Raw genomic sequence first — 12300 nt, 5'->3', positions numbered from 1 at the left:
ATTAAAATATTTATATATTATATTTGAAAAATTAGTTAAAAAAATAATTTTTTTATTGCTTAAAATTACAAAAACAACTAAAAAGTTAATTTTATATAACTTTTATAATATTTAATAATAAAATAATTATTAAAAAAACTTTATTTTAATAATTATGTCAATATAATTAATATAAACGTTGAATATGATTAAAATATTAATTTTAAATATGATTTACATTTTAAAAAAATATTTTTTTAATTAAAAAAATCGTTTAAAAAAGACGTTAGAGATTATTTTTTGACCCGTATTCTGACCTTAACCCGACCCGTGACCTGTATAACCCGACCCGTATCTGACCTGACCCGTATTCGACCCGACCCGTATTCTGACCCGACCCGTATGACCCGACTTGGGACCCGACCCGCCCGACCCGTTTGACAGGTCTAGTCGGTAGGGATGTCATTGGGGGCGGGGCGGTGGTGGATATAGGCTCCCCCGTACCCGTACCCACCAAGAAAAATTTGTACCCATCCCCGCCCCACCACCCGTGGCGGGTACAAATTTCCAAAACCATCCCGCCCCAACGGGTAAAAATATAAAATCGTACCCGCCCCGCCTACCTATTAACCCGCTACACTATAATTTTATTCGATAAATTTTTTCATAAAAGTTGGTTTAATCACTATTAATTTCCATTCTTTTTGAATTTACCTTTATAATTTTAATTTTTCACCAAATAAATTAATAAAAAATTTTATAAAATAGCTATTATTATCATTATATCTTAACTATAACTAAATAAAATTTATAAAATTATCATAATCCTACAATTTTTTTTAATGATTGACGGGTAGGCGGGTATTAGGTGGGTAAGATGCGAAATTCATCCCCGTTCCATGACCCATGGCGGGTACAATTTTCATACCCGTACCCGCCCCACCACCCGCCAAAACTCTATCCATCCCCGCCCCAACTGGGGCGGGTGCGGGGCGGTACCCACTTGTACCCGTCCCGCTGACATCCCTAAGCGTCGGGCTTTGTTTGTTTAAACTTTCCTATTCCAATTACTGTGCTTATGGATTCATTTTGTATGGCCTCTCTCTTTTCTGGACTGCCCTCTTACTTGTTTCCTCTCCCTCACACCTCTTCTTTCTCCATACTTACCATAACACTCTACTCTACACCACTCTCAAACGGGTCCGACAGGTCGGGACTCCTGTGTTGACCCTAAAATAACGCATCATTTTGAGTTTGGGTTAATAGGATTATGGGTCAGATCAAATATACGGATCGAGTTAAGTTCTGACAGGTCTACTCTTCTATAATGCAATTTGAGAATGCAATGTAACGTACTTTTTTATTGGTGAAAGAGCGAAAAAGAACCTGGTACAAAGCAATTAATTAAGAACTAAACAAGGCCATAAAACTCTGCATGTTGGGTAAAATGAATAAAATGGAATATGGAAGAGGATAAATAATAATAATCAGTAAACTTTATTGTAATTATTTGATGTTATATTTTCCTGTTTACAACAAACTAATGCTACATATTTATACTACATAAGATACATGTAGACTATACATATTATGAAGAGTCACAACCTTTCACTTATAGATACATTGTTTCATATATACTTTGAATCACATTATTCAACACTTCCCCTTGATTCAAAATCACACACTCCTAATTGCATTTTGAAGAAATCATGCTTAGCTTGTGGGAGTGCTTTTGTGAAAATATCCGCCACTTGCTCGTTAGTACCACAGAATTTTAGAACCACTTTTCCATCGGTTACGAGTTGTCGAATGAAGTGATGCTTAATGTCCACATGCTTCGTTCTTGCGTGAAAGGCTGGATTTTTACTCATTGCAATAGCAGGCCCTATTGTCACAAAAAACTTCAGTAGCCTCTGTTTGTACATAACCAACATCGGCTAGTAACTTTCTAAGCCATAAAGCTTGTCGTGCAGCCGAAGCAGCTGCTGCATATTCTGCTTCCGAAGAAGATAACGCCAGTGTTTCTTGCTTCTTTGAACTCCAAGTTACTGCTCCAGAACCAAGGCTAAAAATACTACCCGACGTACTTTTACGATCATCCAAACTTCCTGCCCAATCACTGTCGGTAAAGCCAATCAATTTGAGACTTGATTTTTTCGAATACCAGATGCCAAACTCTATTGTTCCTGCCACGTAACGAAGAATCCTTTTTGCTGCTCCATAATGTTGTTTGGTAGGCTTGTGGAGAAATCGAGACACCAAACTGACGGAAAAGGCAATGTCGGGTCTAGTGTGTGTTAAATAATTCAAACCACCTACTAAACTTCTGAAATACTTTGAGTTAGCCTCATGTGTTCCATCTTCATGCTGTAATTTTTCATTCACATTCATTGGTGTCGATGCAACCTCGCCGTCTAACATATTAAACCGTTTAAGTAAATCCACCGCATACTTCTTTTGACACAGAAACATTCCATCTATGTCTTGTTTCACTTCAAGACCCAGAAAATATTGTAATAATCCCAAGTCCGTCATCTCAAATGTCTTCATCATACTAGACTTGAATTCAACAACAAGAGATTCGGAAGAACCCATATAAATCATATCATCTACGTAAAGGCATACTATTAAGAAATCATTGTTACCTTTACGTTTGGTGTAGAGGGTTGGTTCATTTTCACTTTTCATAAATCCTTTTTCCCGGAAAAACATATCAATTTTGCTATACCACGCCCGTGGTGCTTGCTTCAATCCGTAAAGCGCCTTTCTTAATCTGTATACTTTATCTTCTTGATTATTTACAATAAAACCTTGTGGTTGCGACACATATACTTCCTCTTCCAAGTCACCATTTAAGAATGCCGATTTCACATCAAGTTGATATACCGGTAAACTTTGTTGGGAAGCAAGTGCTAACATAATTCTCACTGTTTCAAATCGAGCAACCGGAGAGAATGTTTCTTCAAAATCAATACCTTGGCTGTTGAGAATATCCTTTTGCTACGAGACGAGCCTTATGTTTTTGAATACTTCCATCAGGATTATATTTTGTTCGGAATACCCATTTGAGCCCTATAACATTTTTGTTCTCCGGTGCATCAACCAACTCCCATGTCTTATTTTTCTCAATAGCAGCCATTTCCGTTTTCATAGCAGTCTGCCATTCTGGTTTCTCATTGGCTTCTTCAAATAAAATAGGATCAGTGACTTGTAAAGCATATTTGCATGAATTGTAAATTTCTGCCAGGGACTTGTATTTTCTCACGGAGAGTCATCACAATGGGTGAGTCATTTTGTGACTCATTATTGTGTCTTGGTGTTGACGGTGGAGTATTTGTTGGTGTAACGTCTTCTGTTCGGTCTGTCTCTAAGTCACCATCTCCTTCACCCACTGAAATACAATGATCAGTGCCATCTTTGACAACGTTCCACCGCGAACACGCTTCCTCGTTGAATACCACATTTCTGCTAATTATTACTTTGCCACTAACAAGGTTATATAGACGATATGCTTTGGAATGGAGACAATAACCAATAAAGATGCATTTTTCAGATTTTTCATCTAATTTTGAACGGTTATTAATCAAAGCATAACATATACAACCAAAGACTTTTAAGTGACTTACTCCCGGTTTCTTTCCTCTCCATGCTTCAAATGGTGTTTGATTGAACACTGCCCTTGTTGGGGATATATTTAGAAGATATACAGATGTGGCTACAGCTTCTCCCCAAAATTTGTTCGGAAGCCCTTTTGATTTCAACATACTTCTGGCCATTTCTACCACGGTTCGGTTTTTCCGTTCTGCAATCCCATTTTGTTCGGGTGTATATGGGGCTGTAAGATCTCTACGAATACCATGCTCATCGCAAAAACTATTAAACTCGTTGGACACAAATTCACCCCCTCTATCAGTTCGGAGAGCAATGATATGGTTTCCACTCTGATTTTCTACCAGGGCCTTGAATTTCTTAAAATTCTCAAAGGCTTCAGATTTCGATTTTAAGAAATAAACCCAACTCATTCGCGTATAATCATCAGTTAATAGCAAGAAGTACCGACTACCACCTAGTGACTCGGTTTTCATAGGTCCACACAAATCAGCATGAACAAGTTCTAGCGACTTAAAAGCCCTCCATGCTTTTCCATTGGGAAAAGACGCTCTACTTTGTTTTCCATACACACATCCTTCACAGAAATTAAGGTCACCAATTTTGGGTAAGCCTATAACCATTCCTTTATTACTCAAAAGTTTCAGACTTCGAGCATTCAAGTGACCATATCGTAAATGCCATAACTTTGATTCATTTTTTTCTTTGACAATCAATGCCTTACTTTCTATATTTGACACATACAGCGGAAACATGTTATTGTGAGTCATATGAACATTTGCAATTCTATGGCCAGATTTTTTATTGACTATGGCACACGTATTATCATCAAACACAATCTTATAACCACTACTCATCAATTGACCGATACTTAATAGGTTATGAGCAAGATCAGGCACATATTGCACATTATTAATAAGCTTCACATCCCCTTGTACAGTTTTGATAGCAACAATACCTTTTCCTTCTACGGCATTTTTTGTCGTCTCCAAGACGAACGTCGCCTTTTTTAGACTCGTCAATCTCCTTGAACAAGGCCTTTCTCCCGGACATATGATTTGAACAACCACTGTCCAAAAACCACACTTCATTGTCATTTACAGGATCCCGAACTTCTGAATTAGCCATAAACAACATACTTTCGTCTTCGGTATGCTCAGAAAAATTTGCCTGAGATTGATTATTCTTTTCTTTAAACCAACAGTCCACTTCTTTATGCCCATATTTTTGCAACATAACATTGAATTTTGTCTTTTTGTTTACGAAAGTCACTGTTTAGGCCTCTGCCTCTATCACTCTCACCACCACCATGTCCTCTGCCTCTACCATAGTCACGACCTCCACCGCGACCTCCACGGAAATTGCCTCTACCCCGGCCTCTGTTTCCGTAATTTTCCGTCTTCCCCTTGTAAGAAGACTCACCTTGTGCTTTAAAAGCTTTCTCCTCTGCTTTAGCACAATGTTTTTTTATCCTACTTTCATGGGCTAGTAATGAACCCATCAATTCATCAAAGGTGTATGTGGATAAATCGTTTGATTCTTCAATTGCAGGAACAATATGATTCCAATCGTCACTCAAACTTCTTAAAACTTTACTCACAATATCTTCATTACTTATTTTTTCACCATACGACCTCATTTGACCGACAATGTCAGTAACTCGGGACAAATAAGTTTGAACAGACTCCTTATCACCCATAGTTAATTCTGCAAAATCACGACGGAGTGTTTGCAAACGTACCTTAAGTACTCGTTGGTCACCCAAATATTCTTGTTTGAGTGTTTCCCATGCTTCATGAGCACTTTGGGCTCCCGTGATTCGGGAAAAATTTCATCTTCTAGTGCCGATTGAATGAAGAACAGCGCCTTAGCATCTTTCTTACGGTTCTCCTTCAATTGGGTATCGGGAACAGCCGGAGTCGGGTCCGGTTCGGTGTATCCCGTCTCTACCAAATCCCACAAGTCTTGGGATTTAAACATAGTCTTCATCTTAAGACTCCATAGATGATACTTTTCTCCCTTAAAAATTGGAATTGATGGTTGAGTAGATGTATTAGAATTATTATTTGTCATCTTTCTTAATTAATTTGGTAATTGAATTCTGGGATTTTTAGGGTTGAGTAAATTGGGGATGAATTGGTTTGTGAAGGGGTGTATTTTGTTTGTACGTGATGTTGGTGAAGTGTGTTAGTTCTTTTCCTTTTCCTTTTTCTTTCAGTTTTTTTTGTTTTGTGTTGTTGGGATCAAAACCTGATAGTCTGATACCACTAATGTTGGGTAAAATGAATAAAATGGAATATGGAAGAGGATAAATAATAATAATCAGTAAACTTTATTGTAATTATTTGATGTTATATTTTCCTTTTCCTTTTTCTTTCAGTTTTTTTTGTTTTGTGTTGTTGGGATCAAAACCTGATAGTCTGATACCACTAATCATCAATTGACCGATACTTAATAGGTTATGAGCAAGATCAGGCACATATTGCACATTATTAATAAGCTTCACATCCCCTTGTACAGTTTTGATAGCAACAATACCTTTTCCTTCTACTGGCATTTTTTTGTCGTCTCCAAGACGAACGTCGCCTTTTTTAGACTCGTCAATCTCCTTGAACAAGGCCTTTCTCCCGGACATATGATTTGAACAACCACTGTCCAAAAACCACACTTCATTGTCATTTACAGGATCCCGAACTTCTGAATTAGCCATAAACAACATACTTTCGTCTTCGGTATGCTCAGAAAAAATTGCCTGAGATTGATTATTCTTTTCTTTAAACCAACAGTCCACTTCTTTATGCCCATATTTTTTGCAACAAGAACATTGAATTTTGTCTTTTTGTTTACGAAAAGTCACTTGTTTAGGCCTCTGCCTCTATCACTCTCACCACCACCATGTCCTCTGCCTCTACCATAGTCACGACCTCCACCGCGACCTCCACGGAAATTGCCTCTACCCCGGCCTCTGTTTCCGTAATTTTCCGTCTTCCCCTTGTAAGAAGACTCACCTTGTGCTTTAAAAGCTTTCTCCTCTGCTTTAGCACAATGTTTTTTTATCCTACTTTCATGGGCTAGTAATGAACCCATCAATTCATCAAAGGTGTATGTGGATAAATCGTTTGATTCTTCAATTGCAGGAACAATATGATTCCAATCGTCACTCAAACTTCTTAAAACTTTACTCACAATATCTTCATTACTTATTTTTTCACCATACGACCTCATTTGACCGACAATGTCAGTAACTCGGGACAAATAAGTTTGAACAGACTCCTTATCACCCATAGTTAATTCTGCAAAATCACGACGGAGTGTTTGCAAACGTACCTTAAGTACTCGTTGGTCACCCAAATATTCTTGTTTGAGTGTTTCCCATGCTTCATGAGCACTTTGGGCTCCTGTGATTCGGGGAAAAATTTCATCTTCTAGTGCCGATTGAATGAAGAACAGCGCCTTAGCATCTTTCTTACGGTTCTCCTTCAATTGGGTATCGGGAACAATGGAGTCGGGTCCGGTTCGGTGTATCCCGTCTCTACCAAATCCCACAAGTCTTGGGATTTAAACATAGTCTTCATCTTAAGACTCTATAGATGATACTTTTCTCCCTTAAAAATTGGAATTGATGGTTGAGTAGATGTATTAGAATTATTATTTGTCATCTTTCTTAATTAATTTGGTAATTGAATTCTGGGATTTTTAGGGTTGAGTAAATTGGGGATGAATTGGTTTGTGAAGGGGTGTATTTTGTTTGTACGTGATGTTGGTGAAGTGTGTTAGTTCTTTTCCTTTTCCTTTTTCTTTCAGTTTTTTTTGTTTTGTGTTGTTGGGATCAAAACCTGATAGTCTGATACCACTAATGTTGGGTAAAATGAATAAAATGGAATATGGAAGAGGATAAATAATAATAATCAGTAAACTTTATTGTAATTATTTGATGTTATATTTTCCTTTTCCTTTTTCTTTCGGTTTTTTTTTTTGTGTTGTTGGGATCAAAACCGATAGTCTGATACCACTAATCATCAATTGACCGATACTTAATAGGTTATGAGCAAGATCAGGCACATATTGCACATTATTAATAAGCTTCACATCCCCTTGTACAGTTTTGATAGCAACAATACCTTTTCCTTCTACTGGCATTTTTTTGTCGTCTCCAAGACGAACGTCGCCTTTTTTAGACTCGTCAATCTCCTTGAACAAGGCCTTTCTCCCGGACATATGATTTGAACAACCACTGTCCAAAAACCACACTTCATTGTCATTTACAGGATCCCGAACTTCTGAATTAGCCATAAACAACATACTTTCGTCTTCGGTATGCTCAGAAAAAATTGCCTGAGATTGATTATTCTTTTCTTTAAACCAACAGTCCACTTCTTTATGCCCATATTTTTTGCAACAGTAACATTGAATTTTGTCTTTTTGTTTACGAAAGTCACTGTTTAGGCCTCTGCCTCTATCACTCTCACCACCACCATGTCCTCTGCCTCTACCATAGTCACGACCTCCACCGCGACCTCCACGGAAATTGCCTCTACCCCGGCCTCTGTTTCCGTAATTTTCCGTCTTCCCCTTGTAAGAAGACTCACCTTGTGCTTTAAAAGCTTTCTCCTCTGCTTTAGCACAATGTTTTTTTATCCTACTTTCATGGGCTAGTAATGAACCCATCAATTCATCAAAGGTGTATGTGGATAAATCGTTTGATTCTTCAATTGCAGGAACAATATGATTCCAATCGTCACTCAAACTTCTTAAAACTTTACTCACAATATCTTCATTACTTATTTTTTCACCATACGACCTCATTTGACCGACAATGTCAGTAACTCGGGACAAATAAGTTTGAACAGACTCCTTATCACCCATAGTTAATTCTGCAAAATCACGACGGAGTGTTTGCAAACGTACCTTAAGTACTCGTTGGTCACCCAAATATTCTTGTTTGAGTGTTTCCCATGCTTCATGAGCACTTTGGGCTCCTGTGATTCGGGGAAAAATTTCATCTTCTAGTGCCGATTGAATGAAGAACAGCGCCTTAGCATCTTTCTTACGGTTCTCCTTCAATTGGGTATCGGGAACAGCCGGAGTCGGGTCCGGTTCGGTGTATCCCGTCTCTACCAAATCCCACAAGTCTTGGGATTTAAACATAGTCTTCATCTTAAGACTCTATAGATGATACTTTTCTCCCTTAAAAATTGGAATTGATGGTTGAGTAGATGTATTAGAATTATTATTTGTCATCTTTCTTAATTAATTTGGTAATTGAATTCTGGGATTTTTAGGGTTGAGTAAATTGGGGATGAATTGGTTTGTGAAGGGGTGTATTTTGTTTGTACGTGATGTTGGTGAAGTGTGTTAGTTAAGAAGGCCATAAAACTCTGCAAAGGTCTTTCGGGATAATAGTATGGAGGGAAGGGATGAAATGGGTAATTAAAACTTTCTCCTTCAAAAATCTTTGATTGCAAAGTTAATTACTAGCTCTATTCTCTTTGCGGATACAAATGTTCAAGTTTGACGGTCCATTTAGCTCTTCAAATGAGAATCTTACATCGTACAACAAGAGAAGGAAAAGTATTATTGATAAGTTGGTCCTCGTTAACAAGGCTAACACAAGTGACGTTGTCCATGTGTACTAGGAGTTTGAAAATGTTACGGATGCAAGCTAGTTTGAGATCACAAAACCGTGACTGATAATTCGGCTCGCAAAGACGTGCATATGAAGCCTTCATGAAATTTCAAGAAGACATGATAGATAAAGTTCTTCCCTTCTCTTTCTCTTTTTACTTGTTCTTCTTAACAAGGATACAAGTAGGAAATATATACACTGAAGTTGTAGTGAAAGGTGTTAGGAAACCGAGATCTTTCGGTTTTGGTATATAAAGAGTTTTTCGATCCGAAATACTCAAGAAGGGGGGGTGAATTGAGTATAAAAAGTTAGCCCACTTTTTCGACAGTTCGTATGAGCGTGTCTAAATTATTAATTATTTAAAGTTTATCGATTAAACTTTAACTAATTAATTAAGCAAAGTAAAACGTAAATAAAAGAACGAAGAAATGCGAGTGACACACGTGGTTTTGAAGTGGTTCAGTTTCACAAGTCGAAACCTACGTCCACTATTCTCGATTAATAATTTTAGTACCTTTCTACGAATTACAAAATTACCGATTCACTCGTACAACTAACTCTAGTTGCAACTCAAATGAGTACCGTTAAATACTCAGTTTTTATCTATCTTACGTTAATAAGAAAGTACTTGATTGTTCTTTTAATGTTCACACAATTGAACGAGTAAGAAACAATATGAAACACTATTATCCAATAACGTAATCCTTAGAAATAAAGAGCAATATGAAGCACGACTTTTCTAAAATGAATTTCGAATGCAAATCAAGAATTTTTTACTCGATTGAAAAATGAAAGCTTAATTGATTTGTTTGCAAAGGAATTTTTATGTAATGCAAAGTTGTTTTGAAATGTTGAAGTACTTGTGTATATATAGTAGAGAGAAGAGTTAGAGTTTAGTCGAAATCCTAGAAGGTGTCGTGAGGCCCTTGTGGAATATTTCTCAAGAAACAAATCTTATCCTCTCATATTTAGTTCATTAATATCTCTTTAGCAAATAAGATAAATCAAAATAATTGTAAAGATATAAAAATATCTTTTGACAACTCAATCTAGATTTAACCTAATCATTTACTTGTGCAAGGGGTCGAAGCAAGATGGACGACGGCACATAAGCCCACCATCTTATTTCGAAACCCTAGTTGAGATATTGATACATGAATTAGGGTGTAGACCTAGATAAATTAGAAAACTCTAGATAGCATGACAACTCATAAGTTGTTTTACTAATCAATAGGATAATCATAAATTTATTCGATCTAATTAAACCCGTACCTTATTTCTACACACACGTACTTTCACGAAAAATATATTAAAGTTTTAAGCTTCGAAAACTGATTTTGAAACCCAAAATCGTAACTTTATTTTGCAGCCCAAAGTTATAGGTCAAATGACTATAACATTAAGCTTGGTAAGTAAAGTTATAGGTGAAATAGCTATAACTTTACCTTTCCAACATTACTTCTAAAAATACCGTTATTGGACGATGTCCTGTACTAGATAATCTTCCTGGAGATCTTCAGTATATGGATCATCTCTTCATCTTGATTAAAAGCTCTTCATCTTGAGCTTGATCCTGTCTTTACTTGAGTGATCATCATAGTTGTAGTTGAAATAACCACAACAATGCTTCATGAATCTTCATTGCTATAGCTCAAGCAGCTATAACATTACTTCAATGGTCACAAATCTTCAATGTTATAGTCCAAGCTACTATAACATTGCTTGCTTATATTGTAACCTTTTATTAGATCTAATTAAGACGAAACAAACGATTACAGGCAACAAAGATATATATATATATATATATATATATATATATATATATATATATATATATATATATATATATATATATATATATATATATATATATATATATATATATATATATATATATATATATATATATATATAGCAAAGTTCTCCTAAGTCCTTCATATCTTTTGAGTCCCTAAGTCTTCATATGGGCCTTTGGATGAAGGAGATGGAGGGAGGAGATTGCATCTCAATGGAGGGCTAGGAATGAATCTATCTAATTTCCCTCCCTAATCATTCCTAAACACCTCCTAATTCTAATCCTCTCTTTTTACCCACTCCCTCTTCCCCTCACTAATCATTCAATTTCATACATTTTATTTCCTCTCATTCTCTCTCAATAACAAAACCAAAAAAAAAAAAAAACCAAAAAAAAAAACCCAAACAAAATCAAAATAAAATCCCCCCATCCCCTCACTCACCACAAACCCGACACCCACCATCAACCCTCCTTCCTCCGGCGACCCAACCCACAAGCCCCCTCCTTCCTCCTGTTGTTCCCTTTCCTCTTCCACCCACCGACCTCGCACCACCACCCACCGCACCTCCCCATCACAGCACCTCCCCAACTCCTCTCCTCCATCACCATCTCACGGCCTCCACCACCGCACCACGCCACCAGATCTGACCCACCACCACCACCGGCCTCCCCCAAACCCACCTGACACCACCCGACAACAACCCCACCACGCATCATCTTCATCTACCCACCACGTTTCTTTAATTTCAGATTTTTTTCCCCTAATTTTGGTCTTGTTGGTTGTTTTCGAAAATGGTGGTGATTTTTTGTTAGGATTGTTGGGAAATGTGTCCTCAACAATAGTGCGATCACATGATTTAAATATCATTATTAAATCTCATTACAAGAATACGGAAGGGATGATACATAATATATATAGTCAACTGGTCCACACATATCGGTAATGATTGGCTGGTTAGAGTTTGACATTAATGTCGTGCGGCGGTGGTGACCAGTTGATCCCTTGAGGTCACACCTAAAGGACGATTCCCTTAATTGAAAAGGTTAATTAATTCTATACCGTTACAGATTAATTAATTCCTTAAAATTGAACAAATTATTATCATAAGAGAGAAAAGTGACATCTTATTATAATGTGATTAAATGAGATTTTATTTAGTAATTTAAGAAGTTATATTACTAATATTAATCGGTGTTTGCGAAACACACGAGATGAGAATGATAAGTTAGTTATAATTACAAGATATTGTGAATTATACTAACTAGTAATTAAATGACCATTTTATGCGAA

Source organism: Silene latifolia, unplaced genomic scaffold (genome assembly GCF_048544455.1).
Source record: "Silene latifolia isolate original U9 population unplaced genomic scaffold, ASM4854445v1 scaffold_75, whole genome shotgun sequence".
Taxonomy (NCBI): domain Eukaryota; kingdom Viridiplantae; phylum Streptophyta; class Magnoliopsida; order Caryophyllales; family Caryophyllaceae; genus Silene; species Silene latifolia.
The sequence above is the reverse complement of the archived record's forward strand: the minus strand, read 5'-3'. Positions refer to the sequence as shown.